At 44.8% G+C, this 13,497-nt stretch overlaps 1 protein-coding gene and 1 long non-coding RNA gene across 3 annotated transcripts in view; one reads left to right on the top strand and one right to left on the bottom strand.

The window, feature by feature from the left end:
* Positions 1-13,497, bottom strand: part of SRGAP1 (SLIT-ROBO Rho GTPase activating protein 1) — a 150,840-nt gene that overhangs the window by 89,797 nt on the left and 47,546 nt on the right. The window lies entirely within an intron of this gene.
* The window catches only part of LOC310893037, a 49,456-nt gene continuing 39,414 nt past the window's right edge, over positions 3,456-13,497 (top strand). Inside the window, exon 1 of the long non-coding RNA XR_014578658.1 lies at positions 3,456-13,497. This exon is cut by the window's right edge and continues 20,868 nt beyond it. This is a non-coding gene — a long non-coding RNA (uncharacterized lncRNA).

Here is a 13,497-nt window from a genome sequence, read left to right as displayed (position 1 = left end):
GGAAACAAGTATGGGCTAGAATCAGTCACTAGTATTGGGAAAAGAGAAAGAATAAACTGAGGAGCACGGAGCAAAAAGTCATGAGGTCTGGACAACGTACGTCCACTCAGCCTGGATGAACCCAAGAGTGCGGTGGCTGCACTGCTAGCAAAAAAGTGACCTCACTCCCTGATACTGCCTCCTGTGACCAAAGGACTGGAGAGCATTTTGGGGATAAGGGCACGGGGAGCGGAGAGATGTCAGCATGTTCTTGGCAAGCACAGGCAAGCAAATCACTACTTGTGCATCAAGTTACTGAAGCTCGAATCAAAGATACTTAAAAAACAAAAGTGGATGGAGAGATGAGGAGAAAACAGTACTGTCTGCAAAAAAAAAAAAAAGGCAAAAAAAAAGCAAAAAAAAAGAAAAAAAGCTGTATGGTGCCTAGCTTTAGAATTACTGGAGCTTATCAACAGATAGTGGCAAACTGAAACCCAGGTGACCTTCAGTTTCAAGTCAGTCCTTAGCCTCAAATTATTCCATTCCCATTCTATTTACAATCTATCAACAAACCCTTAAAGGGCATGAAATTAAAAAAAAAAAAAAAAAAAAAGCTGTTAAAAAGGATTTAACCTCCCCAGTTAGAGCAAAACCTTCATTTTGACCACAGTTTCCTTTCTGCACCTAATCTGTTAAAGTACAGAGAGAGTGTTTACTGAAGCCCAGTCCTGTGGATACAGATTTCCACCTTAGCACTAATCTACCGCTTTACCACTTTGGGATCCTCACCAAATTTCAGGCTGTCATAATCCAGCCACCTAAAAACCCTGAACAAGTGAAGACTGCATCTGAATGAAGAACAAGTCAACCCCGTTGACTCCATACACGCAACACACGGTCTAAAACTGTACGTTAGTCACATCCAAACTGGGCATATCTGAAAAGACCTCCTCTGCAGGTTTTCTATCCAAAAACCCATCCAACAGCCCTTTCACTGCTGGCTGCACCCTTTTCAGGACAGTCATCGATAACCCAGCTCCTACTGCCAGCTTACTATGTACCCCTGCAGGGCTGAGCAAAGTGCCAAGCCTGGATGTGACCGGGGACGGTAATACAACACCCATCAGATACTAGTGGTGAAGCCGTGGTGGTTGTTGGTGAACACACCACTTGTAGGTAGCATGACCTGTTTGGGAGCACGGGCACAAGCACTGTTCAGAAAGGTACAAGACTATTTATTACTGTAAGTTTTGTTCCACCTTCATGCAGGCCTGAAAACTGTATAGTCCTAGTCTTTCACACTGTCATTTCTAAATACAATGGTATTACAAAGAACAAGGTCCAAATGTCTGAAGTCCAAATGATGTAGTGAATTTCAAACCATAAAATTGTAGAGAAAGTAGTCTCATCAAAAAGGTTTTACATTTTTTCTTGCTTTTCACACAGACTTTCAGGTTATGAGTAATGAGACTAAGACAGCCTGTAGATGCTGAGAAGGGCTTTGAAAATAATTTGCTTTTATCTACTTTAAAGGAACAAACTACTGATAGCAGGAAAAAAAATATTTTTTCTATAATGGAAAGCAAAGACAGTAAGTGCTCAGATGATATTTGAGAGTCCTGCAAGTTAAGCCCTTCTGACGTGCTGTTCCAGGTAACAATCCTTTCCTTACCTGTAAAACACAGTTTCATGCCAGATTAGCACTAGTTTCGACCCACGAGAAAACAAATGAGCTTGGCATGTGAAGAAAGCCTGCTCAGAAAACTCGACAGAACCATAATAACCAGACACTGCTGCAGAGGGGCCCAGCTTCCCTCACCAGAAAGGTCCTCTCCCCACCTCCAAATGGCAGCAAATTTGCTCAGAGAACAAACCACCCCCTAGACTGCGTCAGTCACACTCGAACTATTTGCAAATATAACTGAAATTTATGGAGAAGATGCAACTAGATTATTTCTTTCCCCTCTAAGGCCAGATTTACAACATTGCTTAAGAGACAGGAGCTGGCAAAAGCCCCGTGTGGTGTGAGAGATGACTGCGCGTGCCACCAGCCATGCTCAGCATTCTCCTCTGCAAAACCGGCCCCATGCTTTCCATAACGAGACCTCTAAACATGCATGTGTACAGCACTCCTTGAGAAACCCAGGATTTCTCAACCTCTCCTGTTGAAGCCGTTTCCTTTTGTATAAATTATTAAGCGCTCGTTACTGCGGGAACGAAAACCTGAGCTGCCTCTTCCCAAACAAGTGTTCCAGCCACCGAGCTGGAAAGCTGAACATTGTCACTGGTCCAATTGGTTTTAGAAACAGTGAGTGCTTTAACATCGCTCATGTCTGTATTCAAAGCACGCTGCCCTACAACGAGCTCGGTGCCCAGATACGCCTGCTTTGGGAACCCCTTTGGAACTCCATTCTTAAAAATTCTCTTTACGCCTTACTCCCTTTCCAACCTCTTCACATACTGAAGATAAGCAAATTTCAGATCAGAAAAGCCAGTAGCTCAAATAGTAAAAGCTGGCCGTAAGCCAACTTGCTAGGAAAAAGTTTTCCAGCAGACCTACAAGCACTTCGCACTCGAGCCAAACAAGCTGCATGAGCTCCTCAGAGTGGGTGTTAAAGCCACCCAGAATTAGCGTAGTCTCTTACTGGAGCACCGCGAGGAAACGACTGGAGGCAAATCTCTTGTCCTTTGAGAGCGCAGCACATCTGCAACAGTTTAATTCTTTCGAATCGCTGTTTCTTGCATCGTCGTGAAGGCTAGACATCTAAAATGGATTTTGACAGAAATGTAACAGATTTCATTTTTAGGGTTGGACATTTACAATTTTGAAAAGTGAATCCTTCCTCTTAAAAGCAAAACTCCTAATTGCCCCCCTGCTCACCCCATCCCACCGCCGGGACTGCGGTGTCAGACAGCTGCACCCAGCTGAGCCTCTGCGGTGCCTGGAGGCTGGCGGCTGGAGGCTGCCCTCCCCAGGCACTGCCAGCTCTGGGGACAAGTCCACGCTCCTGACCTCCACGGGGATCATCCCAGCAGCTCTGCAGCATGGCCAGGTTTGCAAATGAAAAGGAAAGATGCGTTCGAAGCCTATCACTACCCATGAGGCAGCACGGACAGGGTAGGTAGAGCTCATCTAAAAAAAATCCAAAACACAAAACACCCCAAACCCAACAGATCAGACAAGCCCTTAAGCATTTCCATTCAACAAAAGACAACAAATACATGCCATTTCTAAGGCACCTCATCATTTTAATTAAAACTTCCCTCCTCTGCAAAGTTTCAGTCTTTTGATTTATTAAAAGCTTCTAATTAAGGTGTAAACAAAGCTTCAAACATTCCCACTTCCTCCAGGAGGGAAATTCTGATTCTTTTTTCCTTAAAATGTCATTTGTCAGTATGATTTAGGCAGAATTTTTATAATTTAAGTCTCCAAATTAAAAGAATGAAACAACTGCTGCCAAAGACAATTTAAGGCAAGAAATAAAAATACCAGCACTCCAGGAGAAGCAGCAACCTTGCAGTGGCTGTACCTGGCGGTGGGATACCTGGCCAATGTGTCTGCTCTCTTACAAGTCCCTGACTGTTCCCACTTTGCATCTTCAGTTGTAAGCATTTGTTCCTCAAAATACGACTCGTAACAAAAAGTGCAGTCCTTGTTCCTGGCACTGTCAGTCAACATATATACATACAGTCATCAGCTCAGCACTGTGGCATGTCTCAGATGCTCAGCCTTGCTAGAAACCTGCACTCGTCCACTTCTTAGCTATGCATGAGGACACGCTGGCTGGCCGGCTGCTGCTCGTGTGATGCCAAATACATCTGCCTCTGCTGCCGGCTGGATTCACACCCACTTACGCCCTCCTTTTAGGCTCCTCTGTGCACACGTAAATTTAATTTGGTGCTCCCAAGCAAGTGAATTGAAAACTACCTCGGTATCAGTTTTGGTCTCCTTTTGGAAAGGGGTTTTGTGATGCTTTCCCTATATTCCCCCTGCTATAGCAGGACATCCCAACACCTACCTCCATTGCTCAAGAGCTTACTTCCATGTTCTCAATGCAGGGAAAGAGGCACAGCAAGAACCTTAAGTGCTTGTAGGCAAAAATAAATCCTTTCACTATCTTTCTACACAGGCACTAGACAGACATGTAAAATACTGATTTGTAGGATGCTCCTCTCTATTTACCAATATGGTCTACTCAGCACACATATGTTCCTTCCGTATTCCCATATGTTTTTTTTCCTTGTTTTTGTTTTTTGTTTTTAATTTGAATGCATTTGGAGTAGTGGAATCATTTGCTCTGTTGCAGGCAGCCTATATGAGAAGCATTTGGAAAAGCGGAAGAGGATAGAAAAAAACTACCTGATGAATTCACGAGAAGATTTTTAATCTGGCAATTCAAAAACTCTTCAGCAAAAATACAGAATAAGGTTCTGCAACATTAAGGGCATTCCTTATTAAAGCCCATAGACATAAACATCTGAATATGGGTGTGCTTCTTCAGCAAAAATATAGTAAAGGCCAGGTCACCTGATGAAGCTGTACCTTTCTCGCATAAAAAGAGTATCACACCCTCTTCAACACGAGAGATCTTTTATTAAGATCTGGTCACGGAAGCCATTTCCAGCTCACAACAGCAGCTGCATTGATCAAATGCACTAACACCCGGTTGTGCTTACTCCTGTCTGTTACGTGCTGGTGACCTTTCCATCAGCCATGTACACAGAAATCTCAAACCACCATTTGAGGAATGCTGCACATACAGGAACAATGTGGTTTTCATGCCGCTTTATGTGTCCCAGGCCTCAACACATGCAGACTAGACAGAAGCTGACGGTCTAGGGGTGAAGACAGAGTACAGACACAACACCTGGGAAATGGGGATATTAGTCTCAGCTTTCATAAAATCCTCATGTGATCTAGGGCCAAGTTGTTTTACTTTCTTCTGTGACTGAATTCACAGTGGTTCTGCAACTTATTCACCTTTTTGAATAACTTTTTTTGTATCTGCAATTTTTAAGGCTCTTTTTTTAAAAAAAGACAAAAGAAAAAAGAGAAAGAAGTGGGTTGTTTGGTGTGGGGTTTTTTGTTTGTTTTGTTTTTGTTTGTTTAACAAGGCAACAGGCATTTCAGTATAAAATTGGGTTGTTACAAAGAACCTAAACAAGGCAATCCTCTGCTTTCATGATATTATTGTTTTTAAAAAAAGCATTTTAAAATGAAGGAATACTCTCTTACGATGAAGCAGGAGTGGTCACTGTGAATAAAAGCAGAAAAGTTCAGTTTGACAGGACTGTACTTGGCCATGCTTTCTTCACCATGGGCCACATATGATTGCTTAGAATCTATTTGAACTCAAGACAACAGCAGGGAGGCAAAACTAAGTTCTGGCATTCACAGAAAACAATGAAAGGGGAAGACGAGTCCACCTTTGCTCTCTGAAATCAAGGCCTGAGCAAGTCTTTGAGGAAAATGATAATCCAGCAGAACAAAACCCCAGCAGCCATCCTGTCTACCACAGGTACTATCAAAAGCAGAATTGTTAGCAATATGCTATAAAATTGGGTGTTATGAGATAGGTGAAACTTCACAGCCCATCTTTACACTTGTTAAATGATGATCTCTGTCTGACTTTTTTCTCTGCGCACTGCAGAGAGGTGCAACCGAAGCCAAGCTAAGCTGGGTCTGCAATAGTACATGTGCATGAAGTGCTGTGCTCAGGGCTTTGATCTAGCTAAAAATTAATCAGGCAGCAGAGACTATCCTTCATATCAGCTCTCGATGCAACCACACCACTGCCAGTGTGCGAGGAAGGAGAAGGCAAGAACATGAGGGGGCTAAGAAGGCTATTGCAGACCAGACTGACCAAGGGACCTGAAGTGCAGACTGACTGAAGCTTCAGCTGATCTCTGTCTGATGATCGACTGCGGGCTGCAGAGGAAACACGGGGTCCCACCTTCCCTCCTCTCCCTGGTTGTTCATGCCCCTCTTCCCTCCAGAGATAAGGTACATGTGGTCACACAATCACTCAGAGCAAGGTTACAGTCCAACCAGAAAAAAAAAAAAAAAATCAGGTGAGGGAACTGAGGGCAAGGTTAGTTTTCCATCCATGTCAGTAGACAGCAGAGCTGCCTTATCACCTTGGCCTAGGAAAGCTGATCCTCCATGCTGCTTCTCTGTTTCAGACAGTGACTCAGGGCAGCAGCTGGGCTCCGTGGGCTCGCATCTGCTGCCTCACGGAGCTGCTCCTCTTTGCACCACTGGTGGAAGGAGCCCAGAGAAACCAGCCTTCAGCAGCACAGCCTGACCTCTGCAGCGAGAGACACACTCAAGTGCCATCCTGTGCAGATTTGAGGTTTTAAGTGCTCTGAAGCCTCACAGCACATCTGCGGCTTTTCTGAAAGAGCAAGGCTTAGGACAAACCAGGCAAAATAATCTGGCATTTCCCAGTGGCCCCATTTCTGCATCTAGCTGGGATTACAGTGAATATACTCCAGGTGAACCAGTCACACAAATGAGCCCTTCCCAAAAAGACTTGCTGACTACAAACTACCAGTCCCTGCATAATCTGCCTCTGTGCTGGCAAACGGAGCTGCAGGGCCTGAATGTGCAGGCAGAGACCCGCAGGGAGGCCCGGCAGGGCCGCAAGCACCCGGCCTGCGCAAGAGGAGCGGGGTGAGAAAGGCAACTACACGCTGGGGCAGCAGCACAAGGACAAAAATTCACTTCAGATGTGCGGTCACGTGTGTTAGGAGAAAGAAGGGGCGAGGAAAGCTCCCCGTGCCCTGCGTGATATGTTGTCGCCTGATCGCGTGCTCCATTATTCCCTGCAGTGCCTGGCAAAGGCGCTGTCTTGTCTGTCAGTTCTGCATCAGGCACCCCGGTGAAGTACTTGCAAGGATACATTTCCTGAAAAATGATGCTCTGATGCCTTGGCAAGAGTAATGGCACTACTGCTGAGGGCTCACTGTCTTCCAGTCCAAATCCTACAGCACGGGGGCGATTTCTATTACTGTCAGCCATAAAGTACAATGGGTATTGTCAAGCACTTGAGTAAGAATGCATGTGTAAAGCATTAACAAGAAGGATGATATAGCTTCCTCCCTGATAAATGATGCCGTTGCCTAAAGCCTGCAGCACACACAACCACATATTTCACCTCGTTTCCGGTGGAGGATTTTCCTCTCGGTTTTGTGGCCCAGACTGTTGTTTAACATGCCCACTCCACTAATGGATTTTCAGTGGTATGGAGCAGCTATCCGTAGGAAGTTGTGTCTCAGGAGCAGGCACCTGTGTTAGATTTCTAAGACATATCACGGTATCTATGTTCAGGAACCTAATTCCTCATTCAGTGGACTGTGAACAGTCCTCCTGCAGGGACGTCAGGGCAGGCACGATGCCCAAAGGGAATAAGCACCCACTCCTCCATCACCCCTGTGCAGGTTACCTGTCCTGGGGGGCTGGACACCCATGCTGGGCACAGATCCATCAGGGCAGTGATGACACGGGAACGTGGAGAAATTGAATCAAGGAGGAAGACAGGGAGGAAACAGTATATTTCATGTAATTGCTTCTTCGCGTGTGCATTAAGCCTGAGGCATAGAGGTGTCAGGATGTTATTCACTCGCGAGGAAAAGGAAATATCTTATCCTGTAAGTCTGGTTATTTTTACTGGGGAGGGAAAAAGGACTCCCATGACAGGAGTTGGCTCTTCAAAAACTGTCAGTCCCAGAGATAGGACACCAAACTATGGCACTGCTCAGGACTCTCTCTTTTGCAGAGGGCTGGATACAACACCAGCCTGTGCATTGGTGCATGAAACAGGCGCATTTGCTAAGCAGGAGCTTGGCCAGGTCACCAGCTGGCTAATACGCACATACTAGACAGGGACACACACTGCTCTTTTCTAAGGAGTAGAAACAGGCCCTCTCGCTCTGCACCACGGCAAGCTGACTTGAGCCAGCCTCTCCTGCACCAGTGGGATGCCTTTTGTAACTGTGGAAGCACTTCCCTTCTTGCTACCGCTCCTTCCCACTCCATATTTTCTGCATTAGGAAGACAGAACACAATATATTTCATGTCCCAAGGCGCTTGCTGACACAAAAGCACCATGGAAGAAGATATCAAGTGCTTATTATGGATCAGAGGCGCTTAATAAGGACCTCTGAGTCCAGATGTCGGAATGCTAACACAAAAGAAGTTACAAACTCTTATAAACATACTAGTCAGGATAGAGCGTGGTTATGGCAATTAAATATGAAACAAAACCAAACATCTCCTTGTTCAAAGGGACTTAAAACTATAAAGAAAGTACATCAGAAAGGAAATGCTACAGCAAAAGCTATTCACAAGAGAAGAATGAGGATTTGTCTCAGGAGGAAGGAATTATACCTATTATAAATGTCACATCAAGTGCAACAGATAACTTCCACAAACAAATACATTCAAGGGAATTCTACAAGGAACTGAATCCTGGGCTAATGCTTTCCAGGTGTAAGATGATAGCCTGAAAACCATAGTAATAGCAAGCCCATACCTATGACAGAATGAGAAGCTCTAACGGGGAGATAACCTTCCCAAAAACTCTCTGCAGAGCTCAGCTGGCCGCTCTGGCCTTCCCTTATCATTATCAGTTTTAAAGGTATGCCACCAACTTCAACTCAGTCAGCCCCCAAGCCATTGGTAGGAGTCATCCAGGCTATGATCTGTCACTTTAACCTTATGGTTGTAGAAAGAGCGGTAGAAGGCTTACACATCTTCTCTGCCTGCCTTTGCACTGCCAGGGAGTCAAAAAGAGATGGTAGGGGCTCTCTCCTCCTGCTGCCATCATACGCTGAAGAGGGGAGAGTGTTTTCGCCACTGTGCATACAGTGCAATAGGGGAGGAAAGGTGTTGACATATCAGGCTATCTTCATTCCTTCTCCTGACCTTAACAAAGTCAGGCACAGGGGACCCGAGAGCTACAGCGATTCCTGTACGTTTCATTCTCAGAGCTGGCAATCAATTCTCCTTCCTCAGCTTCTCTCACCTACCACGGCTCTATTCTAGTCTCCTGCAGTTAACGCGAGCTTCCAGGTTACAGGTGCTGGTCTGTTACAACTCACAGAGGCAGCCCTTATTAAAACAACACACAATTAACACCCCATTATAAGTCACTGCATAAATTGTGACAGCTATTGCTATGTCTGTGTGGTAGCTGGGGAACTAAGACAGATATGGATAGGAGGACCTGTCTGATGTCCTGCAGCAGGACACGAAAATACAGAATTTGGGAAACGGCCAAGCAGCAGGAAAGGGGTGGCAGCAGATTCCCACCTCCTGCAGCTGTAGGTTTGACCTCGTGCATGCACACCGGTAGGCACGAGTGTGTCATCGACGGTAAAGGGAATCCAGGAGGAGTGACAATTCTGGTACAGAGCGTGTATGCGACACATTTACCCACATACTAGTACTTTTCAAATAGCTCATTTGAGAGCTCTGTTGTGGGTTTGCATACTAATAACTTCCTCCCGCTTCCTAAGGAAAACATTTTGTTCTAGGTGTCAAGAAACTCTTTTCGAGAATTCAAATGTGCAGACATCTGTAGCTAGGATGAAGAGAGGAAATTGTGTGCAGTGCTGCCTTCAGCGTGCAAAACAAACATCTGCGCGGTCACAAGCAGTTAATTGTCCAACTTCAAAAGCAGGAGAGCTCTACAGCTGTCTCCATCTACTCCCAGCAGCTGGGAAAAGAAGAGGAAATAAGTGTTACCGTTGAGAAGAGTGCGAGAGGTTCCATTATAGAAGGCATAATGCTTAAAAACTTTTTTTTTAAAAAAAAGGAATGATACAACTAGCTACAGTCATGAAAAAATATCTTGAGTATGAAAAGCTGCTGTAAATCGTCTGGCAACATTTCAATTGATTTACATTTGCGGTAGGATTTGCTCATAATTTGTAAGTTTACTCATCTTCAAAAGCTCCAAAATGAAGTTTTAGCTACTTTGTATAATCTTAGTTCCAAGTCTAAGATTCTAATTCTAAAAATTTAAAAAGCGCTTTTGAATAGCAAGAAGTTGTTATATCATTTTTCACTTCCTTATCTGTATATTTTCAATTAGCAGGCTATCTAATACAATATATTGCCATGCAAACACAACCCCATTTTAGAAACCATTATTTTTCAGGAGAACCACAACCTGAGGCTACTCAAAGCTCAGTGGGAACATCTGAGCAACAGACAGAAGCCAGGATAGTTGAAAAGACCTTGGACTACATCTCCTCTTAGAAAATCTGGACGTCGCTAAACAAAACACAGGAACAGACTAATTCAGTCAGAGCTTTTTAAAAGACATTTTCAAAGTACCGTGTTCTGATTTTAAGTCTTATAACTTTTATATTGAATTTTGACCAACTGTGTAAGGATCTTGTTCAATACACTACACAGCAGAACTGCCCGATCTTGCTGCAGTGTGGATAATCCTTTCTACAGATGTTGATATGATGGACATGAATGAGAAAACATCCAGGATTCTGGACTCTTTTGCAATAAAACTAGGATCTGGCTTTGATCTCAATTTTTATAGGCATAAAGCTGAATAAATTCAGTACCTTTTAGCGTTACGTTTACAGCTGCATATGTGACATCCAAATCTATCAGTCTTGTACTTCTTTATGGGCATATTTGCCTTAACCTGTACCTATGCAGAGCAAGGCGGCACTGCCCTAAATCTTGGCAGTTTGAAAAGAAGAGTCATGTTCACTCCAAATTCTCTTAAGGGAAGGTGTCCTGGATTTCCAGAAAGAGAATTAATCACATAAATAACTTTTACCATTTACAGCCTAGACACAAGGACAAGGAGGTTTACTTATACATTTGATCTCCTGAAAGTAATATTGCTGTTCATCATTCGACTGAGACACTTTTCCTTTCTCCCTCTGCAGAAAAGGTAGAAGGTATTCCATAATTTTGCTTTATCCATAAACGTTGTGAAACATCTGTAAATTCTCTATGATCAAGGCTATTATATGGTGTACTGACAGACATCTTCATGAAAGGGAAAGACAGAGAACATTTTCAACAGCTCAGAAGCATCGTAGTTTTATGGACTTGCAGCGTGTGCAAACTAGATAGACTTTAGCATCTTCTAGCCAACATACTTTTACACACCTAATATATTGTGTGCTGAAAGTGGCAGTGGCAGAAGTGAGACTGCTAACGTGGAGCAAGGATTCTGTTTTACCTAATTACCATCACACAGCACTTTCTAGAAAGCTAGCTAGGAGAAAGTGTTGGAGAAACATATCTAATGAAGAGGCTGGAGAACACCTACTTAACCATCAGTCAGCTGGGAGGAGTTAAACAGCTAACCCTAACAGAAAAGGAGAGATAATAGACTGTACAAGTGCTTTGCTGATATGCTTGAGAGCAGCAGGCTAATGCTTAAGCTTCTATGGGGCTCCGCATGGATGGCGGGTTGGACTATAAACCCTGAGACAAAAAAAAAAAGTTACTCCTTTCCATGACATCTTTTTCTTTGCTTTTGCAATACTCAGTTCACACTGATGAAGTTCCAGAAGCTTTTCACTTCCGCAGCACTAATGTGAGCCTTCTAAACTTAAAATGTCACATCCTGGTTTCTTCTCTAACCGCAGCAGAAGTTTTGGGAGCCGCAAGGCCACCCAGCACTGACTGGTACAGTAAGCAAAAATGTCCTGCCCGCCCAGTGACCCACAAGCAATTATATGGTTGCAAGGAAACGCTGTGGGCTGGGCTCCAGTGGAACATGCCAGTTTTAGACCTTTTTCCAGGAAGTAAACACTATGGAAGACATCTGACAACACTGAGAATCAGAGCCAGGATTTTAATTAAAAGCCTTTGGGCCTTTCACCCCAGAAGAGTCCAAACTCTGCACTATCAGCATTTCGCTAATAGCATTTCCACTGAAGAGTGAGCTGATCCTGTTGGTGGAACAGTGAGATTAATCTGCATGTAAAAACGTAAAATTTATTTTTCAGAGCAAGAAAAGCAGGAAACAGCACAAGCTGAAAGCTGTGCATCAGGAGCGTGGTATCTACTGGTGCGTAACTTATGTTTTACAATAATACGCTTATCAACATTGAAATCTATTTTTATGCTGCTACTCTTGCGGAGAGACTCTAACAGCTACCTTGGAAAGCCAGGGCTCAGCACAGGGGAGAACCAGGCTTTTAATGAACCGACGGGGCAGCCAGAACCCCAACGCCACATTTCCTAGCAACCATTAAATATTCATACGGACTGTTAATATACGGCACCTGGAAGCAACAATCACAGCCCCAATCCAGAGCAAAATTGCCTTTTTTCCAGTCAAGTGAAAATAACGTACAGTCACTGCAACGATAACGGGCCTAATAATTTCCTTAGGCTGCCTCCACTCCCCGTATGGCGGCTGTGCATAATTCATAGGTTGTGCCATATGCTGTCTGCAGCAAGTGTCCCTGCAAGTCTCCGTGGTTCTGCTCAGAGGCACGTCTTCGAAAATTACATTGTGATATATCTGACATTTTAAGAAACAACCAGGGAAAACAAGTCAGTGACACGTAATCTGCTCAAAGTTTACCACTTAGGCATTTGTCGAGCACCCGAGCGATTAACTCACTGGAGTACACCGGGCTTTCGGCGCGCGCAAGCTGCTGCTGCTGGCGTCTGTTTCAAAGGCAAGAAAGAGTTCAGCTGGCTCTCAAAACCAGGACTCGCTCCAGCAGCTCCTTACACACATGGGCGGACGCTGCCGACGTCCCAGAGCCTGAGCACACCAGCTAGGATTACTCATTTGAGCAAAGGATGGCAGGAGCAGGCTTTACGGTGGTAGCAGCCCCCCCAAAAACCCCTCAAGTCTCCTGTTTCCTGAGAGACCTTTCAGCTCGGATGCCTTTTGTTCGGTGCCTCCCAGCTGGCCTCCCTACAGCATCTCTACCAATTTTTAGGCGAGCGGGGTTAAAAAGATAAGCAGCTGTGGGGCGAATACTGGAGGATCGGTCAAAATAACAGGATGACGAACAACAGGCTCTCCCCAGAGAGCGGCATTGTTCGGAGAGGGGAAGCAAACGGGGAAGAGTAGAGGCAAGGACAGAGGAAAGGAAAAAATAAAAGCGGAAGTGATGAAACCTGTTTGCCTCTGCCTCCTGCCTTCGGAGACTTCTGACGGCTAGCAAACGATGAGCTAACCAGCACAGCCCTCAGCTGGGAGAGTAATAAAACCTCCAGACAGCTAAGCGCGTTTTAAAAACTGGCAGGAGCATCCTGCCTTGCAGACTGCTGACCCTCTGACCAACTTGGCTGAAATCTGCCCGCAGGTTCAAAAGGTGCCGGAGGGAGGAGGGCAGGCAGCCAGGTGGACGGGCAGCAGGGGCTCGCGGTGCTTGCTTCCGTAGGAAAGCAGGTTGGAAATCTGAAGGACGGAGCAATACAAAGAAGCACGTTCCTCTAACACCGAGAGAAAACGAATTGTCTTCTGAGGCTTTTAAGAGGGAAGTGGGAGCTGGCTGGAAAAGAGAAGC

This window comes from Anser anser (genome assembly GCF_964211835.1).
Source record: "Anser anser genome assembly, chromosome: 1".
Lineage (NCBI taxonomy): Eukaryota > Metazoa > Chordata > Aves > Anseriformes > Anatidae > Anser > Anser anser.
The sequence above is the reverse complement of the archived record's forward strand: the minus strand, read 5'-3'. Positions and strand labels throughout refer to the sequence as shown.